At 36.6% G+C, this 16,200-nt stretch overlaps 1 long non-coding RNA gene across 1 annotated transcript in view; it reads right to left on the bottom strand.

The window, feature by feature from the left end:
* Positions 1-4,410: 4,410 nt before the first annotated feature.
* LOC106726535 overlaps positions 4,411-16,200 on the bottom strand; it is a 17,033-nt gene continuing 5,243 nt past the window's right edge. Inside the window, exons 2-3 of the long non-coding RNA XR_001362605.1 lie at positions 10,093-10,095; positions 4,411-4,424 (exon numbers count right to left, since the gene is read on the bottom strand). This is a non-coding gene — a long non-coding RNA (uncharacterized LOC106726535). The remainder of the gene's footprint in view (positions 4,425-10,092; positions 10,096-16,200) is intronic.

Raw genomic sequence — 16,200 nt, forward strand, 5'->3', positions numbered from 1 at the left:
TCTATGAGACAACTTGAAAACTTGGAGTAAATGACCTTCCTGAACAACAACAAAAAATTTATGGTGATTTTTTTTCAAAAGTAAAATTAATTTTTTTCAAAAGTAAATTTATGTAGATGTAGAAAAGAAAGGGCAGACATGTAAATTTTAACTCTTTCTAATACAATTCCTGATCCATTCATAGAATTTTTGTTCTTCAACTTGGACTCTACTCTTTTTTTAAAAAAATATATATTTTATTGATTTTTTACAGAGAGGAAGGGAGAGGGACAGAGAGTTAGAAACATCGATCAGCTGCCTCCTGCACACCCCCTACTGGGGATGTGCCCGCGACCAAGGTACATGCCCTTGACCGGAGTCGAACCCGGGACCCTTCAGTCCGCAGGCTGACGCTCTATCCACTGAGCCAAACCGGTCAGGGCAAGGACTCTACTCTTTATGTCTTTTTTTATTTCAAAGAAGTAATGATTCCACCATGGTTCATGGTTCATTTAACTAGATCATGAAACTGCAAGCTAATTCAGTAATTCAGGCTCATATCCTTAACAACAACTTAGAAGTAAGAGTACTCAGGATTCATTTACCTAAAGCAGAATGACCAGGCTACAGTACCAACTATAGAACACATACTAAAACATACAAATTGAAGGAGAAAAAAGTAGAGCATTAGAGTGTATAATGGAGAAAATGCCTGTAACATTTCTGAACCAAAACTTTACAACTACCCATATTTTGTTCTTTCTTTGTTAAATATGTTAACTCATCTATTTTTCACATTCCATAGGTCTCCTGGTGATTAATAATCTTGTCCACATGTTAGAGACTGACAAAGCAATAGGTAATAAACACAACAGAACAAGAGGTATGTAAGATCCTGACTTGATTCTGGACAGAGGAGCTAACCAGATTTTGAACTGTTATTCTTTGGAGATGCATGCATTTTTTAAATAGAGGATAGCTGCAGTACTTCTCAGAAATATATTGCTGCTATTTGAAGTTTAAGTAGGATTTCAGTTAATCAGTCAAGAATTAGTTAACAGCTTGTGCTTAGATATATATAATTTGGTATCTCTTGAACTATATTAATAGTTATTTCTAATATGAATGTTGTTGACTTTGTCTTTCTTTTATTATAATTTTTATTAAAGTATTATGAAACAATTTTATTACTCTATAGCAGAGTTGAAATGGTCATTTTTTAAAGTATCACCTTGTCTAAATCTCATTTGCACTTCAAATCAATTTCATAAGTAATTATTTTATGATAGTTTGGTTGTATTATTTTCAGTACCATTTAAAAATCTTTCTTATAAATAAAAAATAGAGAGCACCAAGATATCAAATTTGGGTAGGTTTATTATTTGAAAAATGGGCTATATTTTTTTACAAAGTTTAGAAAAATAAAATAAAAGGACTTAAAACAAAGTTAGATCCTCAGCTAGATTATAGATTTTATCTATAAAATCAGAAACAAAATTATGCTACATATACCACATAAAATATATGCATATAAAACTATTACATTATATTTCATTGTATCTATATAAAAATAAATCCTAAATTTTAAGTAAGCATGTTTACTGCTGATATCAGCATGAAAAGATTCATATTCTTGGTATATCCATGTAAAATATCAGGTATACATTTAAACAGTACAAATTTATTCAGCATCTTTCATCTTTAAATTGTGTATACCTTTATATTAGAACTAGAGACCTGATGCATGAAATTCGTGCAAGAGTAGGCCTTCCTTCCCCTGGCTGCTGGCACCAGCTGCCCTCTGGCACCCAGCACCTGGGCTTCCCTCACAGCCCCGGCTTCTTCCAGAAGGATGTCCAGTCTAATTAACATATTATGCTTTTATTATTATAGATGGGTCTGTTCATACTGTATCTTGAAATGTTGGAGTAGAAGTTCCAGCTTATAATCCTTCTATATATAAATATGTTCCACATAATGAGTATTAATAAATCAGGATTTTTTTCTTATTTTTAAACTTAATGGCAATTATTAAAATATTTTATACTTTAGATTAATTCAGATGTATATGAACTTTACTTTTAAAAATGTCTTTATGCAATCAAGTTTTTTGAAATTTGTTAAATAAATGAAGTCTCTTTTGAATAAATAAAACATACTTTTAAAAGTTTATTTCATTTACTCTTTTTTTGATTAAAAAAAATTTACTTTTGAAAGTATTATATAGGTCTTCCTTTCCTCTTCATTAAACTCTTCCAACCAGCTCCTGACATCTGTCCACCCCAGGCCCTCACCACCCTATTGTCTGTGTCCATGGGTCATGGATATATGCATATAAATTCAGTGGTTGATATCTTCCCACCCACTCTCCCCTGCCTTCCTTCTGAGGTTCAACAGTCTGTCTATGTTTCTATGACTCTGGGTCTATTTTTGATTATCAGTTTATTTGGTTCATTTACTCTTATTTGGAAATCCTCGATCTCATTCACCAATGCACATTTTTAAAAATTCTGCTTTATTTTCCTATCAGGATTACTTTTTTATTTTTATTGATTTTTAGAGAGAGGAAGGGAGGGAGAGGAAGAGGGAGAGAGAAAGGGAGAGAGAGAGAGAGAGAGAGAGAGAAGAGAGAGAAACATTGATCAGTTTGCCTCTCACATGCACCCCAACCAGGAATCAAACCAGAAACCTGGATATGTGCTCTGACTAGGAATCTAACCCACCACCTTTGGTGTACAGGACAACAATCCAGCCAAGTGAGCCTCACCAGCCAGGGCACCAATGCCCATTTTTATGTTGAAGTTTCCCACCAAGAAATTTTCCAGAAAACAAAACAGAATATGAGTATAAAAGGAGACAATAGCATTAAAATATTTCAGTAATCCCAAGATCACAATTTCTGAAAAGAGAGAGAGAGATAGAGAGAGAGAGAGAACTAGAAACTTTTTTATTTTTTCTGTAAAAATCAACCATGATAAGCTTATGAATGCTAATATTTAACTACTAGAGGCCCAGTACATGAAATTTGTGCACAGGGGTGGGGGCATCCCTCAGCCCGGCCTGCACCTTCTCACAATCAGGGACCCCTCAGGAGATGTCCCACTGCTGGCTCAGGCCCGATCCCTGTACTCGGACATCTGGCAGTCGGACATGCCTCTCGCAATCCAGGACCACTCGCCCCTAACCACTTGCCTGCCTGCCTGCCTGCTCGCCCCTAACCACTTGCCTGCCTGCCTTCTCAGTGCACGTCATAGTGTCCGGTCATTCCACCATAACGATCGCTTAGGCTTTTAGATAGATTATATTATTATATAATATATATCTATATATCTATATATCTATAGATATATAGATATATAGATATAGAGAGAGAGATTTGTTATTTAGTTTAATAGTGTTTAGCACTGGACATCTATTAGTTTTCTTTTATTGAAAGTTCATTGATGTGTCACAGAGAACAGATCATCCTGTCTGTGCTTATGCCCTTGGTGCTGACTCAGAAACCTAACTGAGAGTTCGGTGCCAGCTTTTTCATCTGTCAGCTTGCTAAGCTGCATATGTCTGAATTGTACTGCTTGGATAGTTCTGAATGTTCACACTGTAAAATTTAAGGCAGGGATTATTTCCATAAGAAATACATAACAGAGTATGCTTTAATGCATATCAGAATGCATTAAATGGAAACTAATCTGGTTTGTGCACATCACATACAAAGAAACCAATATACCCACATGCATTTTGTCTACTCATCTTTTTGAATCACATTTTAACTTCAGCTTTAAATGAAAAAGTTATTTGAAAGCACATTTATTTGATGTAAGTTGACTACACTGGGCATTGTTCTCAATTAAGCACAAATTAATCTTTATTTTTAGGTTCCCTGGAATATATTATTGTGTCTAAAAACTATATAGAAAACAACAGCTGAATGATTATTGACTAATTACTTTCTTATTTTTATCACACTGTTTGTGTGAGTACAGAGTTCCTGGGAGTTAGCCAGTTATGACACATTTTTGAGTATAGCAAATATGACATCATGACATTACATGTGAATTTGAGGGAAATAAGGTTCAGCTTTAATGTTATATGTGCTATATTAATATCACTATGCTCTAGTATAGCTTTGCAATAAGCTCATTGCAAAAGCAAGTTAAAGTATGTAATTATTAACATCTTCTTGAAAGTGACTTTTAAAAATCCTCATAATAGAACCTATTGTTAGCCTTTTCAATGCACCCTAGAGTATAGATGGAAAAGGATAGGCAAATCTCATTATTTATAAGAGAGAAACCTAAAAGCCTAATCACCATTGTGTGGGTTGTTTAATTTCACTTACGTGTTTCTATGGCCCTTTCCCTCACCAGCTGACACTATACTACCAAGGTGGTGCAATGCTGAGACCACCACAGGCAGAGGTTTGCTCTTTTTTTTCTGAGCTTTTTCTTGAACTCATGATTCTGTCATTATTCTTTAAGGAGTTAGTATCTCTTAATGCCTATCTGTCACTGCCTGTGTTCTAGATGGTTAGGTGAATCAGAGTAAAGTAATGCAAGAAACTGCGGGGGTGTTTCTCAGAATCTAGAAGGGTTCAGGAATCTGGAGAAGGGGCTGCGGGTAAATTAATAAAGAGACTAAAAGTATAAATTTGGAATACATGGGGGAGCCAGAGGAGACTTAGCTATAGTAACCAAGTTCTCTCTGAATCTCCGGACCCCTTGCTCTTTATTAACACAAATTGCCCTAAAGCAAAGCAGATATACATATCAAAGGTTAAGGTTTGCTATACAGTAGGCATTGTCAGTTAGCAGGCAATAATATATGCAAATCTTTAGGTTTGGGGAAATGCCCACAGCTGCTCAGCTGTTTGGCCAGCAGGAGGTAATAACATGTAGATTTTCAGGTTTGGGGAAATGCTTTCAGCTGTTCCAGGAGGCAATAACATGATTCAGCCCTGCTGAATATAGAAGCCCATCAACCTTTTGAGGACTTCTTGCATTTTATTATGCCCTGCTAGAATTAGCTTCCAGCAAGAGACTACTTCACCTCCTCTCTAAATCAACACATTTTCAGTTTTCAATTGGTATTCTTAAATTTCTGGGATTATTAAAGTATACTAACTTAATAGACAGTATTAAATACTAAGACTTAGCAACTTGATGGAATCTATCCAGTTTAATATCTTTGAATAATGTTTCTTATAAAAATATATCTTCTATTCATATCCTATTCATATCTATTTTTCAGGGCATAGGAAAAGCAAATCTAAAAAGTAGCTTCACAAATGGATGATATGTATGGCCCATAATTCATCTCCTGTAACAATATTAGTCTATCCAATATAATACCCAAGTTATTTTTTAATAAACAGGAAAAGCAGTTACCCTAGAATTTAGCGTTCTCTCCCTATGAAACCAAGTGCTGTGCCAACATTAGCTGACTGTGGCTTTGTAAATTTACTTAGAAAATAAATGGATAGAATGAGTGTATGAACTTTGCATCATATTTACTTGGGAGAGAAATTCCAATCTATTCAGATATTCCTTTTCTAGCCTTGAAAGAATACAGTTCTCTCAATTTGTGTTTTTATGCTCTTTTAAAATTATAAACATAATTAAATATAATATATCCTTTATATGTCTTACACAGTGCATGTAATATTTAAAAAATAATAAATGTTTCATAGTTAAATGTAGGAAAATGATACTGGAGTTTAAAATTTAGTTTCAGAAACAGGAGACATAATATTAACTTGTTCTAAACTTTTCAGAAAATCTCAGAATTTCATCTTTATTTGAGCTACATAAAACTCATAGCATTTGCATTAATGTGGAAGATATTTCATTCAATGTAGATAGTTTCTCAGTATCTTCTGCCATGCACACCAAATCCACATCTGGTCCTTTCTCCATGCCTGCCTTAGGAGGACGGAAAGATTCTCTGAGCCCACTGCTCCCACTCAATATTCATCCCAGAACACCCTGTTGTTTCAGAGCCAGAGACAGGAACTGTGCCAGCTGAGTCTCAACCTCTACATCCCTTTAGCTAATGGGATAAAATTGAGGAAGATAAAAAACAACAACAAGATCAGATTGAGTCAAAGATGCATAACAGATGACATTTGCATTCTCTTCTTCCATTCAATGCTTAGTACTTTGGCATTAAATAGGTATCTGTTTACAAGATATTTATTATTTTATAGATATTTGAACTTAGCTATGGCCTTTATTTTCATTAAATTACATTTTTCTTTACTTTAGAAATACGTTAACATACATAAACACTGTCATCAGAAAACTAACCACATGATTGAAGGCTTATAACACTCATAAAAATGAGCTATGACCAAGTTTGTAAAACAAATTAACTATCAGATTAAAGTGGTATAATAGAAATAAACATTAAGGAATATAGATTATAAGGGTAACCTTGTTTTTAGAATCAAACAGACATTTTAAAAATTTCATACAATTTATAGATGAAAGGAATCAGAAATTGTTTCAACACTGGCAAGTTTTAAAATGACTTAATGATTAGGGTACGAAACAAGAAATGAGAGATGTGGAATTCAGAGGGTATCTAATTAAGATCCAGAGACCATGGCCAAACATTTAGAAGTTAAAGAAAAGTGAAGTAGTGACACAGTTCCCACTGCCAAGCACGTTCAAATAAAATTTATATCTTGCCTTTGGGCAGTTCCACTTACTTGGCTTGAAATTTCTGAGTGTTTATTATCTCTGCAGTCAGCCAGTGACCTGACAGATTTCCTTGAACATTTGAATCCAGTAAGAAAAGAAACAAAAATAAATGGGTTCTTCAGACCCAACCCAGGAAGTCATTTCAGCCCAAGGAGGCAAGAACAATAGCCAGACCCCACACTGGACCCTCAGTGAACCAAGAGGAAAATTAAAATACATGCTCAATTCTTAGGGAATAAAGATCTTATTGCCGAACTGGCACCAGCAAGACACACTAGGAACAGAAACCAGGAATTCAGTCCACCTTTCCCACAACTGCCTCCTATGGGGCTGGAGGGAGAGAGATGGTTGATTCTATGCAAATGACAAAATCCCTCAAAATGTACTATTTTCTTAATTGAACAGAACTCTCAATGCTTTAAGTGTTCAACTATACTTCAGAATTCTATAATATTGATTTTCATGGTTCTTGACAGCTCATATTTTTTTTGTTGCCTGGATTGACTTCTTGAATTTTCTACTCTGAAATTTCCATGAAGGGACACTCACAATGTATAGATAAATTTTAATGGCATGCCTAACCTCTAAAATTGGTACAATTTGACATTCCTTATTAACTTTCTCTATAGGTAATTCAACAAATACTGTTTATTCAAAGTATTTAATTCTATTATTTTACTAATTATATATGTATATATACAGATATATACATAAAATATTTTCAGTACAGAAAAGAATATTCATAGTGTTCTTCTACTTTTTCACTTATCACATTATAATGTTTTAAATTTTTATGTTTTTCATACCTCTAATAAAATATGATTAATATTTAACATTATATAAGTTTAAAGTGTACAAAGTAATAAAATCATTCACTTAATATTGCAAAATAATTACCAAAATTTGGTTAGTTAACACCTCTGTCATTTCACATAATCGTTGTGTGTGTGTGTGTGTGTGGTGAAACATTTAAATTCTATTCTCTTGGTTATTTTCAAGTATATAATACATTACTCTTAACCCTAGTCACTATGCTGTATCTTAGATTCCAAGAACTTATCCTATATAATAAAAGCCCAGCAACCATAACAGCGTAACAACTGGAACAACCGCTCAACCAGTCGCTATGAGGTGCATTGACAACCTCTTGGTCCTTCCCCCTGGCCCTCAGGCTCTGATCACAGCATGGTGAATGGGGAACCACAGGGAACCGGTGGGTGGCACAGAATGGGACTGGGGACTGGCCAGTGGGCAGAAGATGGCCCTGATCACAGGCTAGGCCTAGGGACCCTACCCATGCATGATTTCGTACAATGGGCCTCTAGTTTATCTTATAACTGCAAGTTTGTACCCTTTGACAAATGTCTCCTAATTTCCTAAGTCACCCAGCCCCTGGAGACCACAACTGTATTCTCAGTTTCTATAAGTTCATCTTTTTTTAGATTCCACATATGAATGATATCCTATATAATAAAACCCTAATATTATGCAAATCCGAACGGTGGAACAACCGGTTGCTATGGCGTGTACTGACCACCAGGGGGCGGATGCTCAATGCAGGAGTTGCCCCTTGGTGGTTAGTGTGCTCCCACAGGGGGAGCTCCACTCAGTCAGAAGCTGGACTCACAGTTGACGACTGGTCCGGCAGTGGCAGAAGCCTCTCCCACTTCCACTGCAGGCAGACGGTAAGGAGCGAGGAGTCCCAGACTGCTAGAGCCCCAGACTGTGAGAGGAATGTCTGACTGCTGGGTTAGGCCTGATACCTGAGGGGTCCCAGACTGTGAGAGGGTGCAGGCTGGGCTGAGGGACCCCCTCCCCCAGTGCACAAATCCATGCATTGGGCCTCTAGTCATATAATATTTGTCTTCCTCTGTATGACTTCACTTAGCATAACATTCTTGAGATTCATCCATATGGCCATAAAATGGCAAGATTTACTTCTTTCTCATGGCTGAATTCTATCCCATTGTTAATTATCTCTTCCTTATCCACTCATTTGTCAAAGAATATTTAGATTATATCCATATCTTGGCTATTATAAATAATGCTGCAATGAATTTAGGAGTGCAGATATCTCTTAAATATTAGGATTTATTTCCTTTGGATATATAACCAGAAGTGGGATTGATTTTGGTGAATTGTCTATCTGTGCTTTCTTGTAGCTCAAGGAGTCTCCTTAAAACAGCTATTTTAAACTCTTTATGGAGTAAATTACAAAGCACCATGTCTTTGAAGTCATTTACTGGAAGAAAATTTTGATCTTTTATGGTGTCATGTTTTCTTAATTTTTCATGTTCCTTGAAATCTTGTGTTACTCTCTTTGCACTGAAGGTAGAAGTAACCTTCTCCAGTTTCTGCTGTCTGATTCCAGGGGAGAAACATTTTTCTTTATTCTGCTAGCAATTCTGGTGCTTTCTCAGACTCTCTCTGGATAGGTCCGCTCCAAACTTCTTGCTCTCTCTTGTGGCAGGATTCTTACACTCATGTGCCCTCTAACAATCCTACAATGAACTAGACTGGGTGTGACAGCCTCCTTTTTGCTTTCCCAAGGGCAGTGCTGAATGCTCAAGTTTGTGTTCTCTCCTGGTCTACAGAGTCAGGCTGGCCTTCTGCACATGTTCACTAGCCATTAGCCAAATCTTGCTTTCACCTGCATTGTGAGTGCACACAGCAAGCTGGATGTGGGGTGTGGAAATGTGTCATGGAGACATTCGGGAGTGCTAGAGGCAGGTTAGGTGTCCCAGCAGCTCATCTGCAGGCCTCCTAATGAAGACACTGCTGCAGTTATTTGGATCTGGATGCCCTTGAAACTTTTTCTTCCAGGGCCTGTCTGCTGGTTCACCCAGCTGCTCACCAACCCCAAGTCTTACACTCATGACTCAATATTCTGGATGAGGTGAGATGAAATGGGTCCCATTGGCAGTGTCCTGTTCAGCTGGGCACTCACATGTTCTCAGTTTCCCCCATGGGAGAAAAAAATAGGCACAAAGGGTTCTCTTGGCACTAAGCTGTGTTGCCTTGGGGATTAGGTGACACAGGTAAGTCAAGCTGTTCTTCTTACTCTCTCCAGTGAGTACCATTTCAGATTATTTCTTCCAGCAATGTGTTTGCATGACCACTAGACTTCCACAAAGGCCCTTGTCCATGGGTGACTGTAAAAGTCAGTGCTCCCCAGGGAACCTTGCAGTGCAGCCAAGAGGGCTGGAGCCAGTTCATGGGCCACTTCAAGGTCCATGGCCAGGACCAAGGTCATGATGCATGTGTATTCAAACTCTTCCCAGGTCCATTGACACATGGGGCTCGATCCCATTGCTTCCACAGAGGCACTCTGTCTCTGGTTGGATACTAACTTGTTGTTCTTGCGAGAGGTATATGAGTGAGGCTACGTCTTATTTACCCATCTTGCTGATGTCACTCCCTAATCACATTTTTCCATAGAACTTTTCATCCAGTTTTATCAGTCATAAAAAAAGCTAAGCAATGTTATATATCTTAATTCTCAGCAAATTTAAAATAAAAGAGTATGTCTCTTTATTTAGAATGATTACAATTTTAATGATGACCATTTTTGCCTTATCAATCATCTTTGGCCTTGAGAAACTTGGATTCTTGTTGCAAGAACAACAACAACAACAACAACAACAACAAAAAACCTGAAAATTTAAAGGAAAATTTAATTTTTAAAAAAAATTTCAGTAATAACTAACATTTTGTATATGATGAAATAACTTAAATTCATAGGAAAGGAATCAAACAAAATTATTTCATTTATATAGGCTTTTCCCAAAACTGTAATTAAGAAAATTAAGTTTTACCTCTTGCAACTGTCTTAAGAAAAAGTTATAATCTAGTGAAATTTTGAAGCACATAAAATGATAAATTATCACTTTGGCCTCGAAAGCTGGAAATAGATGATAAATGACCACATAGGAAGTTGAACAGCTAAGTGCACAATAAAAGAAATGTTGCAAACATCAATTGAATTGTAGATTGCAGTCATCAGCTTATACTCCTTTCTTAAACTATTTTAAAGTTAGTAGTAAATTCATGGCAAATTGTGTCAAATTTAACCTTGCTTTTGAAGTTGACAGCATTAGCGCTTGAATTTCTAGTAGAAAAAAAAATAAAAGAGTAAAAGTGTTTCTGCTGTGGGAATTCTTCAGCTCTCTAAAAATATGTTGCTATAATTTTAAAAGCAAGTGAATCAATACTTTTCTCCATTCTATTAGTTTTATTTTATGAACAGTTTTATGTATGGTACTAGAGGCCTGGTGAATGAAATTTGTGTATGGGTGGTATGGTCCCTCAGCCTGGCCTGCATCCTCTTGCAATCTGGGATGCCTTGGGGGATGTTGAGCCTAAACCCGCAGTTGGACATCTCTCCCGCAATCTGGGATGCTGCATGCTCCAGTGACCATACTTTTCATACAGGTGAAAGGCATCTTGCTGTTGTATGGGCAGCTACATTTTTTGGCCCTGATTATAAAAAGTAGTACATAACATGATCCTTCTGAGGCAGTAGAACCATTTTCCCCATCTTATGGGTGGAAAAACTGAAGCAAAGAGAAGTTAAGTAATTGGCTTTGTCACACAGTTGTAAGTGTCAGAGTCAGGGCTGACCACAAAATGTGCAAGCCAGAGTCCATGCATGTCATTACTGTATCATTCTGTTTTTTTTTCAGTGTTAATTTTTAAATCTAAGAGACTGTTCCCAATATATAGGGTAGGGTCCCTAGGCCTGGACAGTGATCAGGGCCATCTGTGGCACAATTGACAGGTGGGGCGATCAGAGGGCCCCTTCTGGCACCCATCTTGGCTGACGGCCTGGAGCTGCTTGCTGGCTGCCTCTCCCCCCCACCCATGCTGCCACTGCTGGTTGCCTCCCTCTGTTGTGCGACCAGCTGCAGGTGCAATTGGGGGAGCCCTGCTGGCACCCGCCTTGGCTGGCAGCTTGGTGCCACCCACTGGCTGGCCGCATCCCCCGATCACCACCACCGGTCACCTCCCTCTCAAGGGGCAAATGCTCAACATCTGCCAGCTCGTGGTCAGTGCACATCATAGCTACCGGTCATTCCACTGGTTGTTCGATTTGCATATTAGGGTTTTATTATATAGGATATTAAAGTCAACAAAATGTAAACTTTGAGGTCATTTGTAAGTATAAATAATTATAACTTTTACAATGATTTCTTGGCAGTAATTTGTATAAATCAGGCCTGTGTAAATCTAAGTGATTTTGAAAGCAGTTTATTCAAAATAGATACATGTTTCCCTAGCCAGTTTGGCTCAGTGGATAGAGCATTGGCCTATGGACTGAAGGGTCCCAGGTTCAATTCCAGTCAAGAGCACATACCCGGGTTGTGGCTGGATCCCTGGTTTTGAAGCAGGAGGCAGCCAATCAATGATTCTCTCTCATCATTGATGCCTCTCTCTCTCCCTTCCTCTCTGATTTAAATAAAAATATATTTAAAAAACAAAATAGATACATGTTTATTTCAAACTAGAGGCCTGGTGCATGAAATTTGTGCATGGGGGGAGGAGTGTGTCCCTCAGCCCAGCCTGCACTCTCCAATCCAGGACTGCTGGCTCCCAACCATTCACCTGCCTGCCTGCCTGATTGCCCCTAACCACTCCCCTGCTGGCCCGGTCACCCCTAACTGCCCTCCCCTGCCAGCCCGGTCACTTCTAACTGCCGTCCCCTGCAGGCCTGGTTGCCCCCAACTGTCCTCCCCTGCAGGCCATCTGTGGTGGCCATCTTGGGTCCACATGGGGGCGGCCATCTTTGACCACATGGGAGCAGCCATCTTGTGTGTTGGAGTGATGGTCAATTTGCCTATTACTCTTTTATTAGATAGGATTATATAATAAAGTAAATAACAAACCAGTACAATTTATCCTAAATACAAAATAGAAACATAGATGTCAACACAGTAAGCCATGTGGCACACATGCTATTTCCCTCCTATTTCATTCTCAAAGTAGTCTAGCCCATCCAAATATATAAGTGCTGGGGACATTAAAATATAATAGGAAATTCTAAGTTTCTTCTGATCAATTGAAAACTTAGATTTAATATAACTTTATGTTGACTTTATTAGCTAAATAAGCTTACCACATGGTCATAATCTGTTTCGTTAGAGATTTTATACCACAAGTCTCCAAAACCATTTCATAAATCAAAAGAATGTTCTTCTTGGTTTAGAAAAGCAAAGAACAGCTTGTCCCTAGCCCAGATAATTGAATATAGTTCCTGTTTATATTAGAGGGAAAATGACTACCATATATTAATGGGTACAAATAAATTTAAGAAAAATAACCAGATGTTTCCTGCAACATAATTTCAACTTCATATCATCATAGGTCTAGAGGCAATTTCAAAATTGTGTTTATGATGAGAGATGAATATTGATTAACTGAGACATAATACTGATGTACATTATCTTAAAAAAATAGAAAAGGAAAACATTTGGAATAAGTCCAACATTAAAATAATAAATTATCTTTAAAGGTAATCACATTTGAATGATGAAAATTGTTGCAAAGTTAGTATTCTAAAGTTACTGCCCAATATGTTTTCACTAGTTTTGTATTATGTGCTTAACATTGTGAGGATTTCTATGAAACAGACAGAAATATAATCCATAGTCACTAATGAAAAAAAGCTCACCATATAAACTGAACAAATAGAAATGAATGGTCTCAAGATACATAAATATAATGTATATTGATATAGTGTTTGACTTTAGTATACATTCATTAATTGAAAAATGTAATATATTTTTGTTTTCCCATAAATCATTTTAATTTACTAATTTATGAAAATAGAGATATCATTGAAAGCCTAGGACTTTCAATTCTCATTACATGAAAATGTTACAAGGCACTGTTGCTTCAACCCTAGTGATAACAAAAAACTTGATTAGCAAACAAAATCACTTCTTAAAAATTCCTACAAACATAAAAATACTAAATTATAGCAAGACACAAGCCCATCATTAAAGAATAGATTCATCTCAGTTATAGTGGAAATAAAAAGATAAAACCATCATTAATGCAATAAAGAGAAACTGGAAAAACGTGTAATAAACTCTTAATGGTAATATAAGACATATATCTTCAACAACTATATAGGTTGGTACACAGAAGGTTGAAAGCAGAGATCTGAGAAGTATTTAGTGCCCTTCTTAATCCAGTCTGGAAATAGCATAGGATTGCTAAAAGTTGGGACATGTCAGATATTCACTGAGGAGAGTGTAGCAGCACTATGAAGGCTGGGGCGGGGTGGGGGGTGGGGGGCAGGAAAGAGAGATCTCACAGAGTGTATATAACTGGGGGTTGGGATCGAGAGCAAAGAAAATTTCCTGGTGCCAGAAAAATCTGGCAAATAGACTGTAAAGCAGAAAAAGCCAGAAGAAAGTAGGAAACAATAGCTCTCTGTAGCTTCTTAGTGTGTATAAGATAATAACTAAGGTGATTAAGAGGCGTACGGATTTCTGATAGTAACACACAAAAGAATATCTCTAGTAGGTTCTTCTGTCTTTGGGAAAAAAGGAGCAATAAGTAAATCTGAAAAATAAAAAACATTCAAATGTTTCAGAAAGCTGGAAAATTGGCTATAAACGTAAAGAATTCTGTGGATCTCCCTGCAGGGGGAGTTATGATCCCGCCCTCAAACTATTTGAAGTCAATGGTGAACTGAAAATAACTAAGGATGCAACAAAATCCCATACCTGATTTTGTGAAATATTATATTGACTCAGTTCTTCATTTAATTTGTTTGACAGTCGAAAGAATGTGTCATTTCCTGGGGTAAATATTATTTACTTGAACATCTACTTGACTTTCAAATAAAATGTCCACTATATAATAAAATATATGGTGCACATAAAAGCAAGTATTTATAAACTGTCTACAAGAGAGGGAATAATCAATAAAAAAAAACTCAAGGAAGATGTATCTGTTGAAATTTTCAGACAGAAAATTGAATAAACCTATAATAAAAAATGTGTTAAAATGAAATGGGAAAAGTGAATAATACAGGTGAACAAATAATAAATTTCAGCAGAAAAGTGACATATGTAGAACAAGCAAATGCTGGAAAAAAGGATAGTATAAAAAATGAAGAATCCTTGCAAAGAATGGGCTTAAGAACAGGTGAGATTCACCCGGGTAAATAATAAGTAATCTTGAAAGCATATTGACATAATTTATCTAAACAAAAATACAAATGATGGTGGGGAGGGAAAGGGAGAGAAATTTCTATCTCTTTCACCCCTAATCTACCAAAAAAATAAATAACAGCAATAACAACAACATTTAAAGTTTTTTGTTTTATAATGGTTCTTCTAGAAGAGACAAATTTCAAAAAAGATTATTTTTTACTTACATTGAAAGTCAGAGTTTAGAGAGCACTTTTTTCTTAAAAGTAAAAAAAAAAAATCATTAGTGATGTATACTTAGCTCACACTCTTTCAATAGTGAATTATGTTTTCCTTTTCATCATGGAAATATTATTAATGTTTACTTCCTTTATGTCCTTATTAACAAATATTGAGAGAAGTTAGCTTGAAACGCAGGCAGATAGGGCAGGGGTCCAGTGGAAAACAAAGGCAGGTGGGACATAGGCAGGGGCAGACACAGCAGTTTGAGCAGCCTAACCACAGGAACCAACCAAGCAGAAATAATAAAATGTTTCTGGACTTAAAGCAGGAGGCAGGGGAAACCAAGGGAGGGCCTGCAGCAACAAGGTGTACGAACGCATAGAAACAGAGAAAGTTCAGCATAGGAACAGAGACAGAACACATTGAAACAGGGAAAGTTCAGGTCAGTTGCTGGGCAAGAACAATTGAGGGAATCAGTCAGGTGATGACACAGTAGACATAGAGCCGGCTTGTGGCAAATATATGCCCCTGGACCGCAAGTCTTTACCAGGCAGCCCACTATTGGTCCCCCTCCCCTTGCGGGGAATCTGAATCTGCTTGTAATAAATTTTGTACACTTTTGCTTAAATTTTCTGGTCCGCGGAGCTCATTCTTTGGAGTCACGAGACACGACCCTGTGAAAACACTTCGGCTCACCATTCCAGTTATCAATATGATATGAGATAGCTAAAATTTGCTTATTAATTACTTAGTATAAAAAAATGTTCCTATTATTTTGAGGAAATGAATTATATAATTCAATATGATATATCCCATTTCTTTTGATTATAATAATTTGAAAGATAATATATAATTTTATCATTATACTTTTAACCATGGTTTATTTGTTCAGATGTATGAAGTATATTATATTCTAAGCAAATTATAACAATGACTGATAATGAAAACCTAATAAAGTAACAGGAGACCCAATATATGGTATTCAAGAATCATGTAAAAATATAACTACTTATTTCCTTTCAATTGCATCATGTTTCAAAATCAGAGAAAAAGTAATACACTGTGTTGTTCCCTCTATGTTACTATGAGTAAGACAAAGGGTTTTCCATGATTTATCTCAAGTTATCTGTGAGGGTGACAGA

The sequence above is a fragment of the Myotis brandtii genome, unplaced genomic scaffold, assembly GCF_000412655.1.
Source record: "Myotis brandtii unplaced genomic scaffold, ASM41265v1 scaffold279, whole genome shotgun sequence".
Classification (NCBI taxonomy): Eukaryota; Metazoa; Chordata; class Mammalia; order Chiroptera; family Vespertilionidae; genus Myotis; species Myotis brandtii.